General features: G+C 35.1%; 1 non-coding gene and 1 pseudogene across 1 annotated transcript; one reads left to right on the top strand and one right to left on the bottom strand.

Annotated features, from left to right (window-relative positions):
* Nucleotides 1-968: 968 nt before the first annotated feature.
* On the bottom strand, nt 969-19,662 carry LOC138331596 (uncharacterized; annotated as a pseudogene).
* Nucleotides 19,663-19,681: 19 nt separating this feature from the next.
* Nucleotides 19,682-19,763, top strand: Trnas-uga (transfer RNA serine (anticodon UGA)). The gene has a single exon. It is a non-coding gene; the product is annotated as a tRNA-Ser (tRNA).
* The last annotated feature ends 1,917 nt before the right edge of the window (nt 19,764-21,680 follow it).

Here is a 21,680-nt window from a genome sequence, read left to right as displayed (position 1 = left end):
TATTTTAAAATTATCTTCATTCATCAGTATAAGAGCAAGGAAGTACACTGACTGTTGAGGACATTGGATATGGACACAGTCTATGGGTGTATATCGGTCATAATATTCCCTCTACTATTTGCCTGTAAATACACGTCCATTCAAACCCTAAGCATTCGAAAGTCCCTGTGAAAGGTATTCCAAATGCTGGAAGTGTCCTTAGAAGGCTTGCAACTCTCGACAGATGAGAAAAAGTAGCGACCAGACTGAAGCAATCACAACATCTCAGAGTAATTTCCGGCAATCTTCAAAAAATATTTCTTTAGTCATTAATTATCGTAAGATCCCAATTACGAAGACACATCACATTAATATTCCATAAAATGAATACGATACATGATCCAAATGTAAAACTTTTGTTGAAAATAACGGAATCGTTATTTTGAAAACATAGAAATGATACAGTGTGTGTACATACTGTATCATACATTTTGTACATGAACACCAGATATAATCGCATCTCTATAACATGAACTGGATATATTTTGTGTATAACCATCTTTTGCAGTTCATATATGTCCCTGTTACAATGACGTAAATTTAATGTAAATCAACTGATTTTCGAAACGACTTAATTCCAGCTATATATTTATTCTGTAAGTACGATTAGATATTTTTTGCGTCAATTGATTTTCGCGATTTATTAGCCCTTGTTAAACTCACGAAATTGAATCGCACGCGAATTCAGTTAGTTTACAGTATTTCAGAAATCGCAGTCTGCATGCATGCTCAATTCTCAGTATAGTTTAAGTGCAGTATTTCAGTACAGTTGTGACACGGATGGCCTCTTCTGCCTTCTCTCCTCCGAGGGCAGTCTGCTACGTATATATTTATTCTGTAAATACGATCGGATCAATTTCGCGTCAATTGAGTTTATTAGCTTGTTAAACTCTGAAATTGTCTTCAAGTCAGGGCAGTCGAATCTCAATTCTAAGAGTATCTAGCTTGTCTTCAAGTGCCGAATCTCTTTCTCAGTACAGTTGTGACACGGATGGCCTCTTCTGCCTTCTCTCCTCCGATACGCCTCAGTGCAGCCAGAGCTGCCTCACGGACGTTAGAAATGATATCATTCCGCCTTAAAGAAACAAACAAAAATTAGAATAGTTATAAAGTAAAAATAATCTAAGTTAAATTATTTTTGACAAGTTACAGCTACATATTAATATGTAAATTATTTCAGCAGTATCATATGCTTTTATAGATGACTTATTATAATAATTAAATTTCTATCTAGAAATAATAATGACAACAAATGAATACTAGGAATCCACGAAAATTTAATTTTTATGAAAAAAAGTACGTAATTAAGTAATTTGCTCTAGAAATTCTGCATTAAAATATGTGATCATTTTTTATTAATTCTGTTTTGAGAATTTGTTAATATAGCAATTGATCATTGTACATGTATTTTTCTTTTCAAAGTAAGCATAAGCTTTAATAAATAAGATTTACCAAAAATATTATGCTGTTCGCAATCACAATTATATTTGAATAAGTAAATAACTCTCTGCAAATGATAATAAAATAAATGATCAGTTTAACATACATATTACTGATTTGCATAGAGTACAAAATATATATGTTTATTTTTCTGTCGAAATTTATCTGATAAAAATACAAGGCTTTGAAAAATATTCAACAGTTTTCCACATGAAATGGGTTTTTTTTTTAATTTTTATTTACTTTTTAATTATGAACTAACCATAAATCCACAAGCTTTTCAATGGCAACTGTGGCTTTCATGACACCAAGGGCAAGACAACAAGCTTCTCTGACGATTCTGTCCTTGGAGCGAAGACATCGCATGACATACATGACTGTCTTGTCATCATTGGCTCCCGTTCTGGCCAATGAAATGATGGCTACTGCCTGTACATTGGGGTCTTTGTCAGATAACAAATCTCTCAGAGCATCGATCACAGTGGCACTTTTAAATTTTCCTTTGGTAAAGAAACCACAATTTGATAACAATAAGTACATGCTTATCTATATTCAGTATCAGTACTGTCAGAAAGCAATTAGAATAAGGCTGAAACAAAGCGGCAATATCCGTAATTAATTCATTGTGAATGCATCAAAGTGCTTCGATTTTTATCTATTAAGTTATTGTTTTATGACGGATATTTTACAAATCGTTTACGATTATTTCCGAGAGGAATAATATGCATTTATTGCAAATTTTATCTTAATTTTTTCAAGTTACAAAGTTTTCATTAAGCCAAATAAATATTACATATTCCTGGTAAAACTTTTTATTAAAAAGAGAAGGTCGGTATATATATATAGGTTTGTTTTTAAATTGGGTTTAATTTGGGTAGGCACTTGTTTTATAGGGCCAGTCGTGTTAATAGGGAAATAAATAATTGATCATATGGCCTCACCCAAGTTTTCAATGGCTTGCACTCGGACAGAGGAATCCATTTTGAACACTTCTCTCATAGCATAACTCTCTCTTGCTTGGTCCTGGATTCTCATCCACAGTGGACGAAGTTGATCATCTATTGTGCAGAAATCTGGAGAAAGGCAAACAGAGGTTGCCGTGAATTTAACAAAACATGAGACATATTAATAGAATCATTGTGGATACGGCTGATTGTCTCTACATGGTAAAAAAACATTAAGAATTTGAAAAAAACTTCATAGACATTTTATTTTTCAATTCTGTGATTATAAAGTGTTGCCATACAGTGGCGTAGGAAGATGAAACATAATGGGGGGGGCAAAGGTCCTCAATATTTTGTAACCCCCCCCCCCCCCGCCGCACCTACAGGAGGAGATTAATTCAACTCCCAACCATATATGCTTTATGTACATTTTTCATATATCATTAAATTTTCACACTTATAGACAGTGGCGTCGCTAAAAGGAAATTAACGAAAACACAAATTGGACAAATTAGCGTGTGAGCGCCGAAGGCGCGAGATTTTGGTGTTTAAGGGGTCCGAGGGTGACCCCGGGAAAAATTATTGTAATTTAGAATGGCTGAGGTGAGTTTTACAATGTGTTTTGATGATTTTGCGAGCGGCCGGAAGCGCGAGATTTTGGTGTTTGGGAGGTCCGGGGGTCTCCCCCCGGAAAAAATTACGATTTAGAATGGCTTAGATGAGTTTTACGATGCATTTTGATGAATTTGCGAGCGCCCAAAAGCGCTAGAATTTGGTGTAAGGGGGGTCCGGGGGTCTCCCCCGAGAAAAAAAATTACGATTTAGAATGGCTGAGATGAGTTTTACGATGTATTTTAATGATTATAAAGCGTTCTTAACATGGTATTTTTTCGATTTAAAGCTACCTGCATTTAGAAATGATAATTGTGTCGTCATAACATAATGCAACCCTACTCGATCTGAATATACCGGCTTCACACCATCGGCACATTGTTGTGTAACATAAAAAATGAATTAATTGTCTCGCTAAGGCATATAAACAAATTTATCTTTTAAGAGACATTTTTTTAAATATCACATAGAATCCCTTGATGGACATTCAGTCTAGTTCGTGTGTATTGAATTTTTAATATTTAAGGTCTGACATTATCTACTTGAACGTTTTAGGAAATGCGCCGCGCAGCGGAAAATTTTCTAGAATGAAGTACGAAAATGTGCAGGAGGACCCTTTTTTCTATCAAATAAGCATTTTTAGAAAATTTAAGTAGGCGAAAATGGGGGGGTTGGGGGGGGGGCAAAAAGACATGCCTGGGGAACGTGGGGGGCAGTTGGGGGGGCAAAAAGACATGCCTGGGGAACGAGGGGGGCAGTTGCCCCCCCCCCCCCCCCCCCGCTTCCTTCGCCCCTGTATATAACGTTTACACCACGAATGTACAGCAATATTGTAGCTTTAAAGACTGACTTCTACACAGATAAAAAGTACATAGAGCTAAACTAAATGCTAGTAGACAAGTGGTCATGGAGCTGAATCAATGGTTTTTCAACGCTGTAACTTTATATAGTACATATGTATATTGGAAATAAAGAGCCTTCCTCACAGGGTAAAACGCTCAACTGAGACCAAATATCTGCAAATGAACCTGGCATAAAACAAACAAATTATCAAACTTGAGAAAATAATAACTTAAAACAAACCTATATAGTTGTCTCTGTTAACGATTTCATCAGATCCTATCTCCAGTTCTCTGTGTAGGATCGCTAGCAGCCATTCAGTGTCCTCCTCTCCGAACGTCTTTTCAAACTCTTCATTAAAGTCGTTCAGAATTTGTCCTTTAAACCTATCAGAACAATAAATAATTCATCACTTATCTAGGCATTTAAGAGAATCCCAGAATGCATATTGACCCTAAAATTTATATCTGATGAAATATGTGACCTTGACCTTCAGACAATAACGAATACAGTGTACCTTGTTAGTAAGGCCAATAAAACTGTTTTGCTAAAGCGCTAAGTTTACAAAGTCAAAAACCTTTGCAATGATGCTAGAAATTCAATGAATTTGAGACTAAAAGTTTACCTCATCTTATCAGCTGGAAGTTAATACTAAGAAAGACTAAAACTGTATAAGCCAATCAATGGCTAACTTATATCCCGCTTCCCTTGTTTGGAACCTTGCAAGTAGGGCGATGGAATGGCATGTCCTGCTTCTATTACAGGTAAAAAAGGCGACTAAATTTAGGATTTTATCTATTCTCTTCTTCCTAACTGACTTCCATATTCCTAACGTCTCCCTCGACACCGCCTCACGTTTGGCCTTTCGTTAAGTGGTAGAACGAATATACGTACCCGGCCTATTATATACCTTTCGGCCGGGTACGAAATGATGCCTACATTATGTATGTATCCTAATGAAGCAGTGCCTCAGAAAATCACTCGTGCACATTATTCGATACTTTTTTTAGGTTTCCAATTATTTTATGCGCATACATGCATTTATATATTATTTTTTGCCAATACAAACATATATAATTACCATTCTTAATACCTACCGTCCCGCTCACAAGACATGAAAATCACAATTTGTAGACTTACCGTATAAAGAACCTTTCGAAAGACTTTCATATGTATATGTAAAAACATAATGCCTCGCTAAAAATTTGATATTTAATACGGTTCAGTTTTATTGCCTAGTAGGTAAGAGATAAAAAAACAAGTATGAAAAAATGCAATCTGATTAAAATACAGATCCTTATTATCACTACGTTGGATAAGAGGATCTGAGAAAATCCCATTAGGGGTCATGTCTAGGTGACCTTTGGAAATAGCCAATCAAATTGTTATTTGCAAAATTTTGACAGTGAATTTCAGGGGACGAAATAGTTTGAAAAACTGTCAGAATTATTTTGGTTTACGCATTCATCTCGCCCAAAGAGCACAACAAAGCTAATTGAATATGTATACTGGGACGAAATATCGTTTTCAATTGCTGTAGCAAGGTGTAGAAAATGGCTTGGGTATGAAAACCATGTGGTATAAAGGTCATCTGGGCGTGACCCCCTATGGGATTTTGTCAGATCATATATTGAACGACGTGGTTATAAGGATCTGTATTTCAATCAGATTGTAAAAAAATGCTTACAAATGTTTTGATGATTGTTTGCATGTAATAGGCGCCAATTGCAGCTCTAAAGATGACACCATTTTCTGTCTAAAGTCTTTTGAGCTACAATATTGCAGCAAGTGAAGTCCTTGTCATGCGAGGAATACCCAGTGTTCTGTTCATGACTAAGCCGGCCATACTATATACTAATCTTATCTCAGACCTTGACACTGATGACCAGTTTTGAACAAAATTGACCCAAAGTCTAATGAGGTATTGGCCATTTTATAAAATCTAGGTATATATATAGTGACCTGGTCACTATTTAGGAGGTGTCTGGACAAGATTCGCAGACGTTAGACACGTGAATCAAGACATGATTATTCCCGTATATCTTTGTTACAGTTAATAGAATAATGACATTGATAGTAATTGGTTAAAGTGATTCATATTGGACTGATGGCTTTATTGTTTTAAAACAACTCTTGTTGTTTTGGCATAATGTTAAATAACCGCTCTGAAATTGAAGTTGACATTTAACGTAAATAAATAACAAATATGTTTGAAAATCTCTCCTTAAAAATATCACAGTAGGGTAAGGGTTAAATACTACACTAGTAATGTATTCAGCATTACTTGGTACATTGATGAAAATTACATTTCTTTTATTATTTCTAGGTAATTATAAGTAAATGATGAAGTGTTTAATATGTTCAACATTTCCTGGTACATGTACTTACTTTTCCCAGTTCACAGCGACAGACTTTCCAAAGGATCTTGACCAGTAAAGGGAACCATCCTCTAAGAAAAGTTTGGACTCTTTTGAACTAAATTTCCTCGACATGGATCTGTTGAGCATCCTCCTAGATTTCCCCGTTGAGCCACTCTTTGGTGCAATTCCTGTGGGGAAAAATACTTTTTACGTAGATGTCATAGATAAATTTTAATAAGGAAACAATAGTTTAGTTTCCGCCGCTATCTAAACCCTTCCATCCCCCAAAAAATCAGTGCATACCCAAAGCCCTTTTAGTAGTCAATCATCAAGCAAAAATATTAGGGCAAACCAACACATTTATGCGTTAAATGCAATTTTGCATATTTTGCAGGCAAGAATGAATCCGGAAAATTGATATGCGTCAAAAACAGTCAAGCATATAAAAGGTGAAGTAAAACAATCTGATGATTAATTGGATACTTATTAAATTGTCACAAAAATTAATTAGGTGGAAAATGTGAAATAATTAAAATCAATGCAAAAATAATTTGTTTACAATCATTGGTTTGCACATAGTCAAAATTCTAGATTTTGTGCACAGTTTCTGTCTATTCTGATTACAAGAAATAATCTAGGAATAAAACCTACAGTCTAAATCAGATCATATCATAATCAAGTACGTTCAGCTCTTATTGCAAACAAAGTAATAAAGAGAGGAGAAAAGGTCTACATATATATAGCCAGTAATAGGCACATGCCAAGTAATAAGCCCAGTTCTGCTAATTTTCTCCAGCTCAATGGTACCTTCTTGATTACTGGTACAGTCAGTCCTTCACTAATCAAAATATTTTGCCTGGTAATAAACCTATGTCTGATAATAAATTCCTGCCTGAAACAATCCTATGTTTGGTAATCAGCTCAATGTCTGAAAATAATGTTCCTGACTGAAACAATAATAAGTATATTGGTAATTAGCAAAGTGTCTGGAAATAATGTTCCTGACTGAAACAATAATATGTATATTGGTAATAAGCGAAGTGTCTGGAAATAATGTTCCTGACTGAAACAATAATATGTATATTGGTAATAAGCGAAGTGTCTGGAAATAATGTTCCTGACTGAAACAATAATATGTATATATTTTATATTGGTAATAAGCGAATTGTCTGGAAATAATGTTCCTGACTGAAACAATAATATGTATATTGGTAATAAGCCCAGTGTCTAGAAATAACGTTCCTGACTGAATCAGCAATATGAATATTGGTAATAAGCGAAGTGTCTGGAAATAATGTTCCTGACTGAAACAATAATAGGTATATTGGTAATAAGCGAAGTGTTTAGAAATACAATCCTGTCTGACACAACACTAATCATGGCAAAAAGCTCAATGTCTGATAATAAGTTTCTGTCTGAAACAATGCTGATATCGAGTAACCTTAGTCCATATTTAAGTACAAGAGGCCCATGGGCCTTAACGGTCATCTGACTCATGGCACAAAACAACAAAGTCACAGTATAAAGTATTGGTTAACGATTAATATAAACAATACAAGGAACTCCTTAGTTGAATATGTAAGTTTCTGAAAAAGGTAAATGTCATTTGTTGAACAAACTTGGTAGCCCTTCATCCAAATATGGTCGAAACCCATTCAAGGATTAATATAAGGAGGAGTCAGATTTTAAAGCCAAATTTCAGCAAAGCTCCCATTTTGGACCTCGGTCATACTATCCCCATGGGTCTTACCTCGGTCCTTTATAAAATATGATTGTCCTTACCTAAAGTTCCCCCTTCTGAATCAATTAAAACCACTATAGACCAATTTTCATTAAGATCGGAGACTGAAACCTTAAAACAGGAAGTGGGCCAGCGGCCATCTTGGAATACCAAAATCTTTAAGAAATTTTTTGCATGTTGTTCGGCATCAATTAAAACCCCTATAGACCAATTTTCATTGAGATCGGAGACTGAAACCTTAAAACAGGAAGTGGGCCAGCGGCCATCTTGGAATACCAAAATCTTTACGAAAATGTTTGCATGTTGTTCGGCATCAATTAAAACCCCTATAGACCAATTTTCATTGAGATCGGAGACTGAAACCTTAAAACAGGAAGTGGGACAGCGACCATCTTGGAATACCAAAATCTTTACGAAAATGTTTGCATGTTGTTCGGCATCAATTAAAACCCCCATAGACCAATTTTCATTGAGATCGGAGACTGAAACCTTAAAACAGGAAGTGGGCCAGCGGCCATCTTGGAATACCAAAATCTTTACGAAAATGTTTGCATGTTGTTCGGCATCAATTAAAACCCCTATAGACCAATTTTCATTGAGATCGGAGACTGAAACCTTAAAACAGGAAGTGAGCCAGCTAAAATTAAGAAAATTTGCCCTTTTGGGGCCCCACCCCTCAGTTCCTAGGGTTCATACCAGACTCATTTATATAAAATATAATTGTGTTTCCCCAATGATGCTTCACACCAAATATGGATAAAATTCATCCAAGGATGGAGGAGGAGTAGGATTTTAAAGCTAAAATTAAGAAAATTTCCCCATTTGGGGCCCCACCTCTCAGCCCCTAGGGGTCGGACCAGGCTCATTTATATCAAATATGATTGTCCGTCCCCAATGATGTTTCACACCAAATATGGATGAAATCCATCCAAGGATGAAGGAGGAGTAGGATTTTAAAGCTAAAATTAAGAAAATTTGCCCATTTGGGGCCCCACCCCTAAGCCCCTAGGGGTTGGACCACGCTCATTTACATCAAATATGATTATCCTTCCCCAATAATGTTTTACACTAAATATAGATGAAATCCATCCAAGGAAGGAGGAGTAGGATTTTAAAGCTAAAATTAAGAAAATTTGCCTTTTTGGGGCCCTACCCCTCAGCCCCTAGGGGTCGGACCAGGTTCATTTATATAAAATATGATTGTCCATCCCAAATGATGTTTCACACCAAATATGGATGAAATCCATCCAAGGATGAAGGAGGAGTAGGTTTTTAAAGCTAAAATTAAGAAAATTTGCCCTTTTGGGGCCCCACCAATCAGCCCCTAGGGGTCGGACCAAGCTCATTTATATAAAATATGATTGTCCTTCATCAATAATATTTCACACCAAATATGGATGAAATCCATCCAAGGATAAAGGAGGAGTAGGATTTTAAAGCTAAAATAAGAAAATTCGCCCTTTTGGGGCCCCACCCCTCAGCCCCTAGGGGTCGGACCAGGCTCATTTATATAAAATATGATTGTCCTTCCCCAATGATGTTTCAAACCAAATATGGATGAAATCCATCCAAGGATGAAGGAGGAGTAGGATTTTAAAGCTAAAATTAAGAAAATTTGCCCTTTTGTGGCCCCGCCCCTCTGACCCTAGGGGTCGGACCAGGCTCATTTATATAAAATATGATTGTCCTTCCCTAATGAAGTTTCACACCAAATATGGATGAAATCCATCCAAGGATGAAGGAGGAGTAGGATTTTAAAGCTTAAAATAAGAAAATTTGCCCTTTTGGTGCCCCACCCCTCAGCCCCTAGGGGTCGGACCAGGCTCATTTATATAAAATATGATTGTCCTTCCCTAATGATGCTTCAAACCAAATATGGATGAAATCCATCAAAGGATGAAGGAGGAGTAGGCTTTTGTATAAATAGTCTTACGCACGACGCACGGCGCACGGCGCACGGCGGACGGCGCACGGCGCACGGCGGACGGCGCACGGCGCACGGCGCACGACGACGGACGAAACACGATGACAATAGGTCATCCTGACCTTCGGTCAGATGACCTAATAAAGCCAAGTATATACCTATTTTTCATTTTTACTGGTTCCATACCTATATTTTCCTTGGCTTTGATCTCTTCCAACAGCTTAAATGCTTGGTTTGTAATGTGTTCTTCAAATTTTCTGTTAAATTTTCTTTTGATAGTGGAAACCACTCAAAGCCAGCAAGTTCCAAACGCCTGAAAGATATAAACACAAGCAAAATCGTGGAATTTTCATCCACCAGGACATATTGTAGGTAAATATTATTGAGGTTAGGTTTAACCTTGGTTGAAACATGAAAAAATGAACTGAAGTCTTATTCGGAAGTAAGATGTGTGAAATAATGTCCGCTGAAAGTGACTATTAAACTTGGCTGAGCTCTTAAGGCATTTAACTTCGATACTAACTTTTTAGAAAATTGGTTTACATTTGTTACAATTATTGCTAGGGCTGGGTATTGAAAGGTCTAAAACGATACGATACATATTGACTATACACTGAAACAATACTTTGTTTGTTTGTTTGTTTAATTAACAGCTATGGTCATATTAACAGCTATGGTCATGTAAGGACGGCCTCCCATGTATGCGGTGTGTTGCTTGTATGTTGTACGAGGTGCGTGTTTTGGGAGACTGCGGTATATTCATGTTGTGTCTCTTTGTATAGTGGAACTGTTGCCCTTTTTATAGTGCTATATCACTGAAGCATGCCGCCGAAGACACCGAGCAACACATCTCACCCGGTCACATTATACTGACAACGGGCGATCCAGTAGTCCCACTCCCTGTATGCTGAGCGCTAAGCAGGAGCAGAAACTACCCAATTTTATAGACTTTGGTGTGTCTCGGCCAGCGGACAGAACCCAGAGCCTTCCTCACAAGGGCGAACGCTCAACTCAAGGCCAAAAGTGAGGCGGTGCCAAGGGAGGCGTTAGGAAAGATAAAGTCAGTTAGGAAGAAGAGAAAAGATAAGATCCTAAATTTAGTCGCCTTTCACGATCATGCAATAGGGGCAGCAGGTACAATTCTAACGCCCTACCTAAGTATTGACGATACAGTGGACCTCTTTTTCAAATTCAGTTGACCAATGTGTTTTGAATATTGTGACAATAAAAGACAATTTTGATAAAACATTTTATAACCAGGAAAAAATCTACCAAACATTTGATTCGGTTTATCATCTGTGTTAATTAATTTATATTCTTAGTTTTTAAAAGGCATTTCTAATCCATCTAGGTGACACAGATGCCCTTAACACTTCCTATTAGTTGAAATGCTCTTACTTGAATGATGTTTTAGAATAAATTTTGTTTGGAATTTCCTGTTTCTAAAACAAAAACAGTAGGGTGAGATGTAAAACGATACAGCGATATACAGCATGTTTGCGTATCGATATTCGATACACGGGTGAAAACCGATACATATTGGTATATCGATATATTGATCCAGCCCTAATTATTGCACAGGGAATGGCAGAAAATGACGTTTTTAGTACATCAAAGGGCCATAACTCCACTAAATAATGTCGGCCAAAATTGGAAATTGAACTTGGCCTTAAGGCATTTGACATTCTTACCAAGTTTGAAGAAAATCGGTTAATATGTATTAGAGTTATTGCATGGAAATGGCAGAAAATGACTTTTTTTATTAAATCAAAGGGCCATAACTCCGCTAAATAAGGTCCGTCGCAAGTGGCGATCGAACTTGGCCGAGCCCTTAAGACATTTAACCTTGTTACCAAGTTTGAAGAAAATAACTTCATATTTAGTTATACAGTTATTGTAGGGAAGTGGCAGAAAATGACTTTTTTATTAAATCAAAGGGCCATAACTCCACTAAATAAGGTCCGTTGAAAGTCGTAATCGAAATTGGCCGAGTCCTTAAGGCATTTAACCTTGTTACTATGTTTGAAAAAAAATTGGTTTACATTTGTTACACTTATTGCACGGAAATGGCAGAAAATGATGTTTTAGTGATTCAAAGGGCAATAACTCGGATAATAAGGCCCATCGACAGTTGCGATCGAACTTGGCTGAGCCCTTAAGGCATTTAACCTTGTCACCAAGTTTGAAGAAAATCGGTTTACATTTGCTACAGTTATTGCACGGAAACGAAGTGTGACAGACGGGCGGACAGACAGACGGACAAACCCAAATTAATATCCCCCGTTTCGGAGAAAGCGGGGGATAAAAATTATGAAAATAAACTGTTTTCATACACAAATTAAACTAAATTAACCTAACTAGTTAGCATTAACATTACTAATTAATGTTTTTAAAAGATTGATGACTTTAAAAGCTGACCAAGGTCTTCAACTTGATGTTAAGTTGAATAGAATTTTTTTCTATATTTTAGGTATACATGTATGTTACTTGTTCATAATGAATATGTATATTTTTTTGTTATGTAAATATAACACAAAAACCAGAGTGTACACTTAATAAACTGAATCGTGTATGTTTGATGATGAGATTACACTGTAGATATTGAATTATAAATTCATATTACTAAAAAAATCTATTCAAATTAATCCTTATGATTTCGTGTACAAATTAAAGAAAAAACATTAAATTTTAAACTCACTCAGGGTCTCTTTTTTTTTATCAAAATCATTACACTATTTTATGTATCAGCCAATTAGAAGTAAATGTTTTCCTTTATCGGCTGAATTTTAAGCAAATTAAAGTGCTCGTCACAAGCAAGATTGAAATACAATATGTTACTTGCAATTTTCAATTAATCTATTGAAGATAGAATATAACTTTCTTCTTATAAGTGAAAATTACAAATATTTTTATTTGGGAAAACATGAAGAAAAAAAATCCCCAATTTTATTATATTTACTATGATAAAACCTTCTTTGGTGTGTATTTTATTTTCATGGATTTGGCGAACATTTAACTCTGAAAATAAATGATTACTAGGTATATATGTAACCGTGATCGACCCAATATGTGTCAAATCCCTACAGGCGCCCCTCCCCCTTTTTAGTAAGACTTCAATTCCACTTACTTTGAATTAAACATAAATTCTAATATATTATTCGTTAGCAAAAATAAATCTCTGTGAATCATGAAATTCAGTAACCACAAAAGAAAGTTGGTTTCCTGTACCGTATTCGACCCAATAAGTGTCCATGTCCCTATTAGCGCCCCTCCCCCTTTTTGAGGCCTCGATTTTAATTGTCTGAGTATAAATAAAGACCAAAAAATACACAAAACTGTATAGATTTGCAATAACTTCGTCATATTAGCCCCTTTCCATTTTTTCAATTTTTAAATGCCCTGGGCACTTATTAGGTCGAATACGGTATGTGAAATTGACATTAAGAAACCTACATTCCATTGTCCATGTGAGGGAGTAATTCTTCTTTAGGAAGCAGAGCCACAGGTAGAATGGACTTATTGGAGACATATGCCAAAGCCAGCTGGTCCTGACAGATCTTCGACTCGACAGACTCTAGGCTCATGACAAACAGGAATATCTGCAAGTCAAACATTGGTTTGGTTTAATTATAATTAATGTTTAATTTAACAAACAGGGCCATTTAAGGATGTGCTAGGTTTAGATGGTAAAGGAAATCTGGAGTACCTGGACAAAAACCACCGATCAGTGAATGATCAGAACCTGACAACTGCCCCAGATTGGATTCGTACTCACAACTCAAAGCTGAATATCAAGACTTGAAGTACATTGTGCATGATAACTTAATATGTAGAGACATACATATGTATCTTACCATTTCTGCCACCACATTACAAATTATGACTTTCTGTAAAATTTTCCATGATCATTTCAATTTTAAAATCAAAATTCAACAACAAAATGATCCCAATCAGAATGAAAATTTGAAAATTTTTTCTCAATATATTTTGGGGTTATGAAGTCATAAACAAAAAACGGACGGAACATTCTTTTTCATAGATGCCAAAACGGACTGACATTCTTCATAGATGAGAAGAGTCTATGAAAAAGAATGTCTGCTCATTTTTATCTATGACTTCATAACCCTAAAAGATATTGAGAATAATGCTTATAATTAATAATTAGACTTAAATGAAAAAAATGATATTTAAACTTATATACTAAGAAAACAAAATGGACCTTCGTTTTTAAATGTCTGCTTATTTTCTTGCTTTCAAAAATCATCTTTAATCATATCAATTGGAAAAACTGGTCATAACAAACCATAATATAATGTTTAAAGATGCTCCACCGCTGAAAGACCCTAAATGATACTCATCATTTGAACAACAATTGATGTTTAATCATGCATATATATGTCTAATTAAAACAAAAAACATATAACATAATTTATTTTGCTTTTGGTGCATGGGCAGTCAGAACTTCATTCTATATAGAACATAGTGCCACGGAATTTTTTCGGGATGCAATTAATTATTTCTAATATTTTTATCTTGAAGTAAGATTAAAAGCTCAAACTTTTCAGTGGTGGTAATGGTGTAAAGTAAGTAACTTTTGTAACTGAAGAAAAATACCTAATCATCTGATCCTGTTTTTTATAGTGAAAAAATACCATTCGTCAGCGGTGGAGCATCTTTAAACTTTGTATCAATGCAAAAATATTATGTTTAAAAGAATACACTTAAAGTAGTTAGCCAAGAGAAAATGCCTATAAACCGGAGGTCCTTACACCGTCAACAAAGACAAAGAAGGAGTTTCAAATCTCTTTCTATATATATATATATTTCTGTTCAAATCAATAACAATTACTTCCCTTTGTTTCTCTCTATCAATATTAATAGATATCAATTTATAGATCTTTCAGCGTTACATCACTTCGCTTCAAACCTTCAGTATAACCTTCAGTATATATACCACAGGTTTACGACGCGCGCAAAAAAAAAAACAACTTAGTATTTTTATTTTTTTTTATTTTTTTTTTGCGCGTCGTAAACCTGTGTTTATACTGATGAGTAAAACGATAGGAAGCAACTCTGATCCCACGACAGTGATCAGTATAAAGATGACAGAGTTATGTCCCTTAACTACATATTTTAAAAGAATTAGTAATTATACTAGATGTGCTACTGTGGAATCATTATTGGAGCTTCTGTATGAAATTTATCTTTCTATATATTTCTGAAAATTGTTTTTAATAGATTTAATCAGTTAATACAAATGTACCATATTTTACCAATTTGTGCACAGGGCGATTGAAAAAAATGAAGGGGCGCTTAAAAGGACAAAATTTGGGCGGACATTTCACAAAATTATTGCAAAGAATAACCATTAATTAGTTTACAAAAGAAATAAAATAGAGACATTGTCACGGTTTTCATTCGTCTACCGGTATATCTAAGTTAATGTAAGTGAAATCAAGGCCTTTAATTAAGGAGCTCTTACATGTATAGGGACAGGGCACTTATTGGGTTGAAAACGTTATACACAATACTTACACTACTATCCACAATACTTACACTACTATCCACAATACTTACACTACTATCCACAATACTTACACTACTATCCACAATACTTACACTACTATCCACAATACTTACACTACTATCCACAATACTTACACTACTATCCACAATACTTACACTACTATCCACAATACTTACACTACTATCCACAATACTTACACTACTATCCACAATACTTACACTACTATCCACAATACTTACACTACTATCCACAATACTTACACTACTATCCACAATACTTACACTACTATCCACAATACTTACACTACTATCCACAATACTTACACTACTATCCACAATACTTACACTACTATCCACAATACTTACAAACTACTATCCACAATACTTACACTACTATCCACAATATACTATCACTACTTATACACACATACTTACACACTTATCCACAATACTTACACTACTATCCACAATACTTACACTACTATCCACAACAGCCTGTCCTATTCTTGCAAAAATATCAGCTCCACCTTTGATATCCTCTGTCTCCAACCAGGCACGGATTCCCTCCCCTATCAATTTTTCTGCAAAAACATATTGTTCAAATCCAATGTTTTTTATTACCCCAGTATACATGTATACATTTGTGTATTTTATGGTATATGATAATATGGATGCATTTGATAATAAATATTTCAAATCTTTTACATGATGAATATTATTGACTGTAAATTAATATTTTATGTATAAATTTATGTAAAAATAGATATTTTGTTCATCATCTTTTTTAATATTATTTATAAAGGCATAATTTAGTAATTTTCCTCAGTAGAAAGAGCTACTTTATTTTTTACATTATTACCATCATTGGAAAGTTAATTTAAGCTTCTTATTTTACTTCAGAATAAAAAAGTATTTAAAACAATCAATTGCATCCCGGACAAAAAAACATGCCTTATATAATATGGAATGAGGTACTTATTTTTGTAGACAATAAAATAATAATTTTAACAAATTGTTTTTAAATTTTAATGTTATTTTGTCATATATATATTGTCTAGATAATAATTATCTCTCTGTTGTCATTGGAGCATGCATTTTTTATTTTTCAGTGCATACATGTAAGAAATCCTTTGCACAGACTTTACAGGAAGAAGAAACAATTAAATTTATCTATTCATGTTTACAATATTTGATAAGATCAGGGCCCATGCAGTTTCATGAACATTCCTTAAATTCAAAGAATCCCGTAACATAAAATTCTCAATAGAAATTAACATTACAGATTTAAAGGAAGACTCCTTCAATTAGATTTTTTATAAACTTTTTTAAAGCTTTTCTATGGGGATTATGTAAGATAAGTTAGGGAAATATGTTCGTAAAACTGGGCCAGGAAAGTGTAATTTATGTTTTTACCACGTAGCGCTTTGGTGATTTCCTCGTCCACTTGTTCATAAGAGATCATAACATCCTTGGTCACTCCAGTGGTGGTCATTGCCACTTTGGCCTTCACACGGGGAGTGGTCAGTTTCTCTGACATGCTGTTTGGTCAGCCCGGTCGGTATGTATATTCAGAAAAAAAAGATGATCATGCAGTATGTAGGCTCTAAAATTTGGAAACAAAGAGCAAATATAATCATTATAAATATATTTCTTTGAAGTAACAATTATCATCAATTAATGTATTACAACCAAATTACCATTGGTTGACAGAATAAAACATGTACATCAATGTATGTCATGTGTACATTTAGATTAAGTTATAATAAAAAATGACATACAATGTAACTGTGACAGAACAAAGATGTTTTAGCCATGCTCTGGGATCGACTCGATACAACCTCTACTACATGTATATATTATCAGGGGCATCGCTAGAGGCTTTTACATGTGCATGTCCAGTGGGTCCCCCTCCCCCTGTCACCTGAAAATTATACTTGGTAATGCTTGGTATTGCGGTAAACTTGAGTTATTAAAATCAAATTATAGGTCTGTTTTCTATCTGTACATGAACTTAATAAGTATGCCTTAATGTTTAACTCACTTCTATTCCATTTGCAAGTATCAAAATCTCATGATATAAGGCCTACATGTACATTTGTATCTTGAGTGACTCTTAGGGGATTTGAGGATAGACTGGACGGAATTTCCTTATGTTACAGATTTTTATATATATATGAAAATTAAAAAAATACAGAGGATTCCGCTTATTTGAATAGGGCATTTTCAAGAAGAAAATATTCGAATAACCGAAATATTCGAATAGGCGGAGATGGCATTTTGCACCTCCGTTTGACCTCCTACATACATATGCATGTGAACGGGCAATATGGATTTCGTCATTTGATCAATACGTAAATTATCTACACTTAAAAGGAACAACAATTAAGCAATTATTTTCGAATTTATAAATCAATTTTAATTGTTTAATAACAAAACAATGTTCCAATTTGAGATTCTTGTTTATGTTAGATCGACACCTGAATCTGTTTGAGAAAAAGCCTGACTATCGATACCAAACACAATAACTAAACATGATTGCGTCTGAAAATATTTACATATCAATTTTGAACCTAAATAATGAAGAAATTTACGTACATTTGCCCTGGGTATATTTCAGTAAATATCATTAATTTTAATTAATTTATAGGTTATTTTTTATTATGATTATACATTCAAGACCTTGGCGGATTGACATAGATGTATTAATGTTACATGAGCATGTATTATGACATGAATAACTCATACTAGGAATTTTTATGTGCGAGCCCGGTCTTTTTTTTTTTTTATAGTAAGCTACGCCCCTGATTGTACATGTACATATAGATGGGTTACTCGTTTGACTTTCAACACCTATGTAGATAAAGAGTGGTATATTAAATATGTTTGGCTGGTAAATCTAGTTAAACATACATATGAAGCAGAATTAGACTGGGTCGATCATCGTTGACCAGGTAGCTCATTCGGTAGAGCACTCAGCTAGTGTTTGGAGGCTCCCGGGTTCGAATCCCGGTCTGGCTCCTACATTTTCTCCTCTCCTGTTACAAAATTGGTGCCCAACAAAATAACCCACAGTGGTGGTGTTTGGAAGGGTCTCGTATATCTTCGAGGGCGAAGACTTCGAGAAAGGAGAGAGAACTGTAGTGGGATTGGACTGGGTCAATCATCGGTGACCAGGTAGCTCATTCGGTAGAGCACTTGGCTAGTGTTCGGAGGGTCCCAGGTTCCAATCCCAGTCTAGCTGCTATATTTTCTCCTCTCCTGTTACAAAATTGGCGCCCAACAAAATAACCCACAGTGGTGGTGTTTGGAAGGGTCTCGTATGTCTTCGAGGGCAAAGACTTCGAGAAAGGAGGGAGGAGTGTACGTAGCAGGATTGGACTGGGTCGATCATCGGTGACCAGGTAGCTCAGTCGGTAGAGCATTTGGCTAGTGTTCGGAGGGTCCCGGATTCGAATCCTGGTCTGGCTGCTACATTTTCTCCTCTCCTGTTACACATCCAATCCATTGATAAAGCATGAGTTAGATACATTATGTAAAGAGTAACCCTCCAGACATAAACAACGTAGCCCTTGAAGCCCCCACTCACAAATAAACACCTCTTTTTTATCATGTTTTTAACCTACCTACTTTTATCTATTCCAGCACCAGAAGAGAAAGAAAAAGGCACTGTATATAACCCCTTCCCCCACGCCACTGAGCCGATCACCTCACCTAAAATCGTCAATACTGACGGATGGTGATACACCAAAGAAGAAGAAGAAGAATGGGAGGATCGAGACTCAAGCAGCAATAGGCTAATTGTCACGTTGCATAATGCATTTAGGCACCTACATGTAATTACAATTTACAAATGTACATTTATCAATTAATATATAATGTAACGTATATGAGTGTACTAATGTTACATGTATTGCTGTCTGCAGGTTATGTACAGTGTACACAGTTCAGATGTAGAACACAGATGTAACGTTACAGTGACATGGGCAAAGTGAAAGCAGGTGCTCGTTTTACAGTCGACAAAAATGAATTAAGTGTCTACTCGGGGTGATTGGTGTAAATAAGCGTGTGATATAATAATATTCATTTTGAACATGCGTTGTAAATGTGATTGTCAAATTGTGATAGAAAAGAAAATGAAGAGCATACTCACATCTATCTAACACCGGAAGTTTACATGCGTTGTTACTCGCACCTGTTAGAACGAGGCTGACCTTGTTTTGAAATTATATAGAAACTCTAAGCCAACAATATGTATGTCACGATGGCCGAGTGGTTAAGGCGTTGGACTTGAAATCCAATGGGATCTTCCCGCGCAGGTTCGAACCCTGCTCGTGACGGTAATTAATATTTTTCATTTTATTAAATGTTATTATTTTTTAACTTATCAGAGGCTGCAAAATTTTAGAAATAGTAAAATGCATTAAAAAATTCATTTCATAATTTAAAAAAAACAATAAAAAAATTTAAGCATTATAAACAATATAGATTAATCAATGTTTGTCTTTAATTGAATTGTAATTAATTAAATCGACTTATTTCTGGCACCACACATAGTCAATTTAAATGTACGCCAGACATCTATCTGTCATAATGTCTAAGTCTGGTGTCAGGGCCAGAGTATCTCGGGCTAGTTGTAGGCTTGACGTACACGTACAATGTAGTCAGAGAAGATCTGAAACACGTGTATTTTTTATATTTCTTTTTTTATATATATTCGTCTCCATAGATACGATTTAAAACATCAGTGTAGATATAAATAATTGATATATATTTATACGTGCTGTTATAATCTCTACTCTACATGCATGACAATTACACGTATACTAGAAAGAAGCAACATATACATTGTATAATTTGTACTCATTGTATCTTCGTAAATAGGGGCGATTACAAATTACTATTGTGACAGGCAAAACAAGAGCAACATGGATCATTGCTCTCAATACTATTTGTTCACATCAAGATCGTACATTTTATATTGTACTTTGTTGATTAGTCCACGACTTACAGCAAATACGTATCATGTAAAATAAAGACGAGTTATCTCCCTTCTGCCGTAAGTAAGCAACTGGTTTGTCTCCATTTCAATTCCTAACAAATATTGACCAATCACAATGCCCGATACTCCTTTACCCCCTTTTCCCCGCTTCCCCCTTTGCCTCATCAGCGGCTACTCTGCAAATTCGAACAATTCCTAACTAATGTTGACCAATCAGAAAGAGCGATTTGACAATTTCCTAACAATTCCTAACACATCTTGACCAATCAGGAGGCGCGATTCGTCAATTCCTAACAATATTCCGAACACAATCACAAGTGACTGTAATTTGTTTGCTTTTGTTTCTTAATCCACTCAGTCGGTATCGTATGGTTTGTCCGTATAAAAAGATGAGTTTTTGATGAACTACCGTATGTGAATAAATCTATATAGTCTTCATACATGCATATACTGTATGTACATGTACACGATATTATACATGAAATTTTAACACGATAGGCTTATTTAGGTCAAACATACGTGTACTTGCTAGTAGCAGCTAGCTTCAGGCAGAGTCGACCCTGTGTAGTGTGACTCTAGTTTTGTGTTTGTTTTGTTAAGTACAATTTGAAATCTGTCTAAGAAACTATAAGTGACGGATTGTGAGGAAATTAAATAGCATCGCAATAAATGTTGTCAGCGGGTAGCACTTCCAGCTCGCCTGACATTCTATTTGGGATTGACAGTTGACAGGATCAACGGGACAGGAGATCAGGGCGGAATCAGTCATGATCTGAGTATACTCTTGAGAAGAGCCGTTTAGACGAGTTTCAAAACTTATTGACATTGGTTAGATTTAATCACACGAAAAACAATTTTTAAAAAATGCATCATCGAACAGTAAATGATTTTACACGGATATATATAAAATTTGAATTTATCATAAATGGTAATTTAATTAAATTATATCAAATAAGTTGCTTCAATTTATGATATTTCATTTTGTATGTTTTTGTGGAATAGGAAAGGGGACCTACCAGCACGTTTTTATTTCTGGTCATAACTAATCTATTAATTTGCATACCTTGTATCCATATGTTTTATTCTTCGACTGAGTTACAAAGAAAGAAAATGAAATGTAGATCTATATACTACTATATACATACACAATTAAGAATATATAATAATAAAGGTATGTAATAATCTATCAATTACCATTTTGTTATACGTCAAGATGGGCACCATATCTGATACATGTTAATCAAAATTTCATACA

Source organism: Argopecten irradians, chromosome 9 (genome assembly GCF_041381155.1).
Source record: "Argopecten irradians isolate NY chromosome 9, Ai_NY, whole genome shotgun sequence".
In the NCBI taxonomy this organism is placed as follows: Eukaryota; Metazoa; Mollusca; class Bivalvia; order Pectinida; family Pectinidae; genus Argopecten; species Argopecten irradians.
Note: the sequence above shows the minus strand (reverse complement) of the source record. Positions and strands in the feature narration are given on the sequence as shown.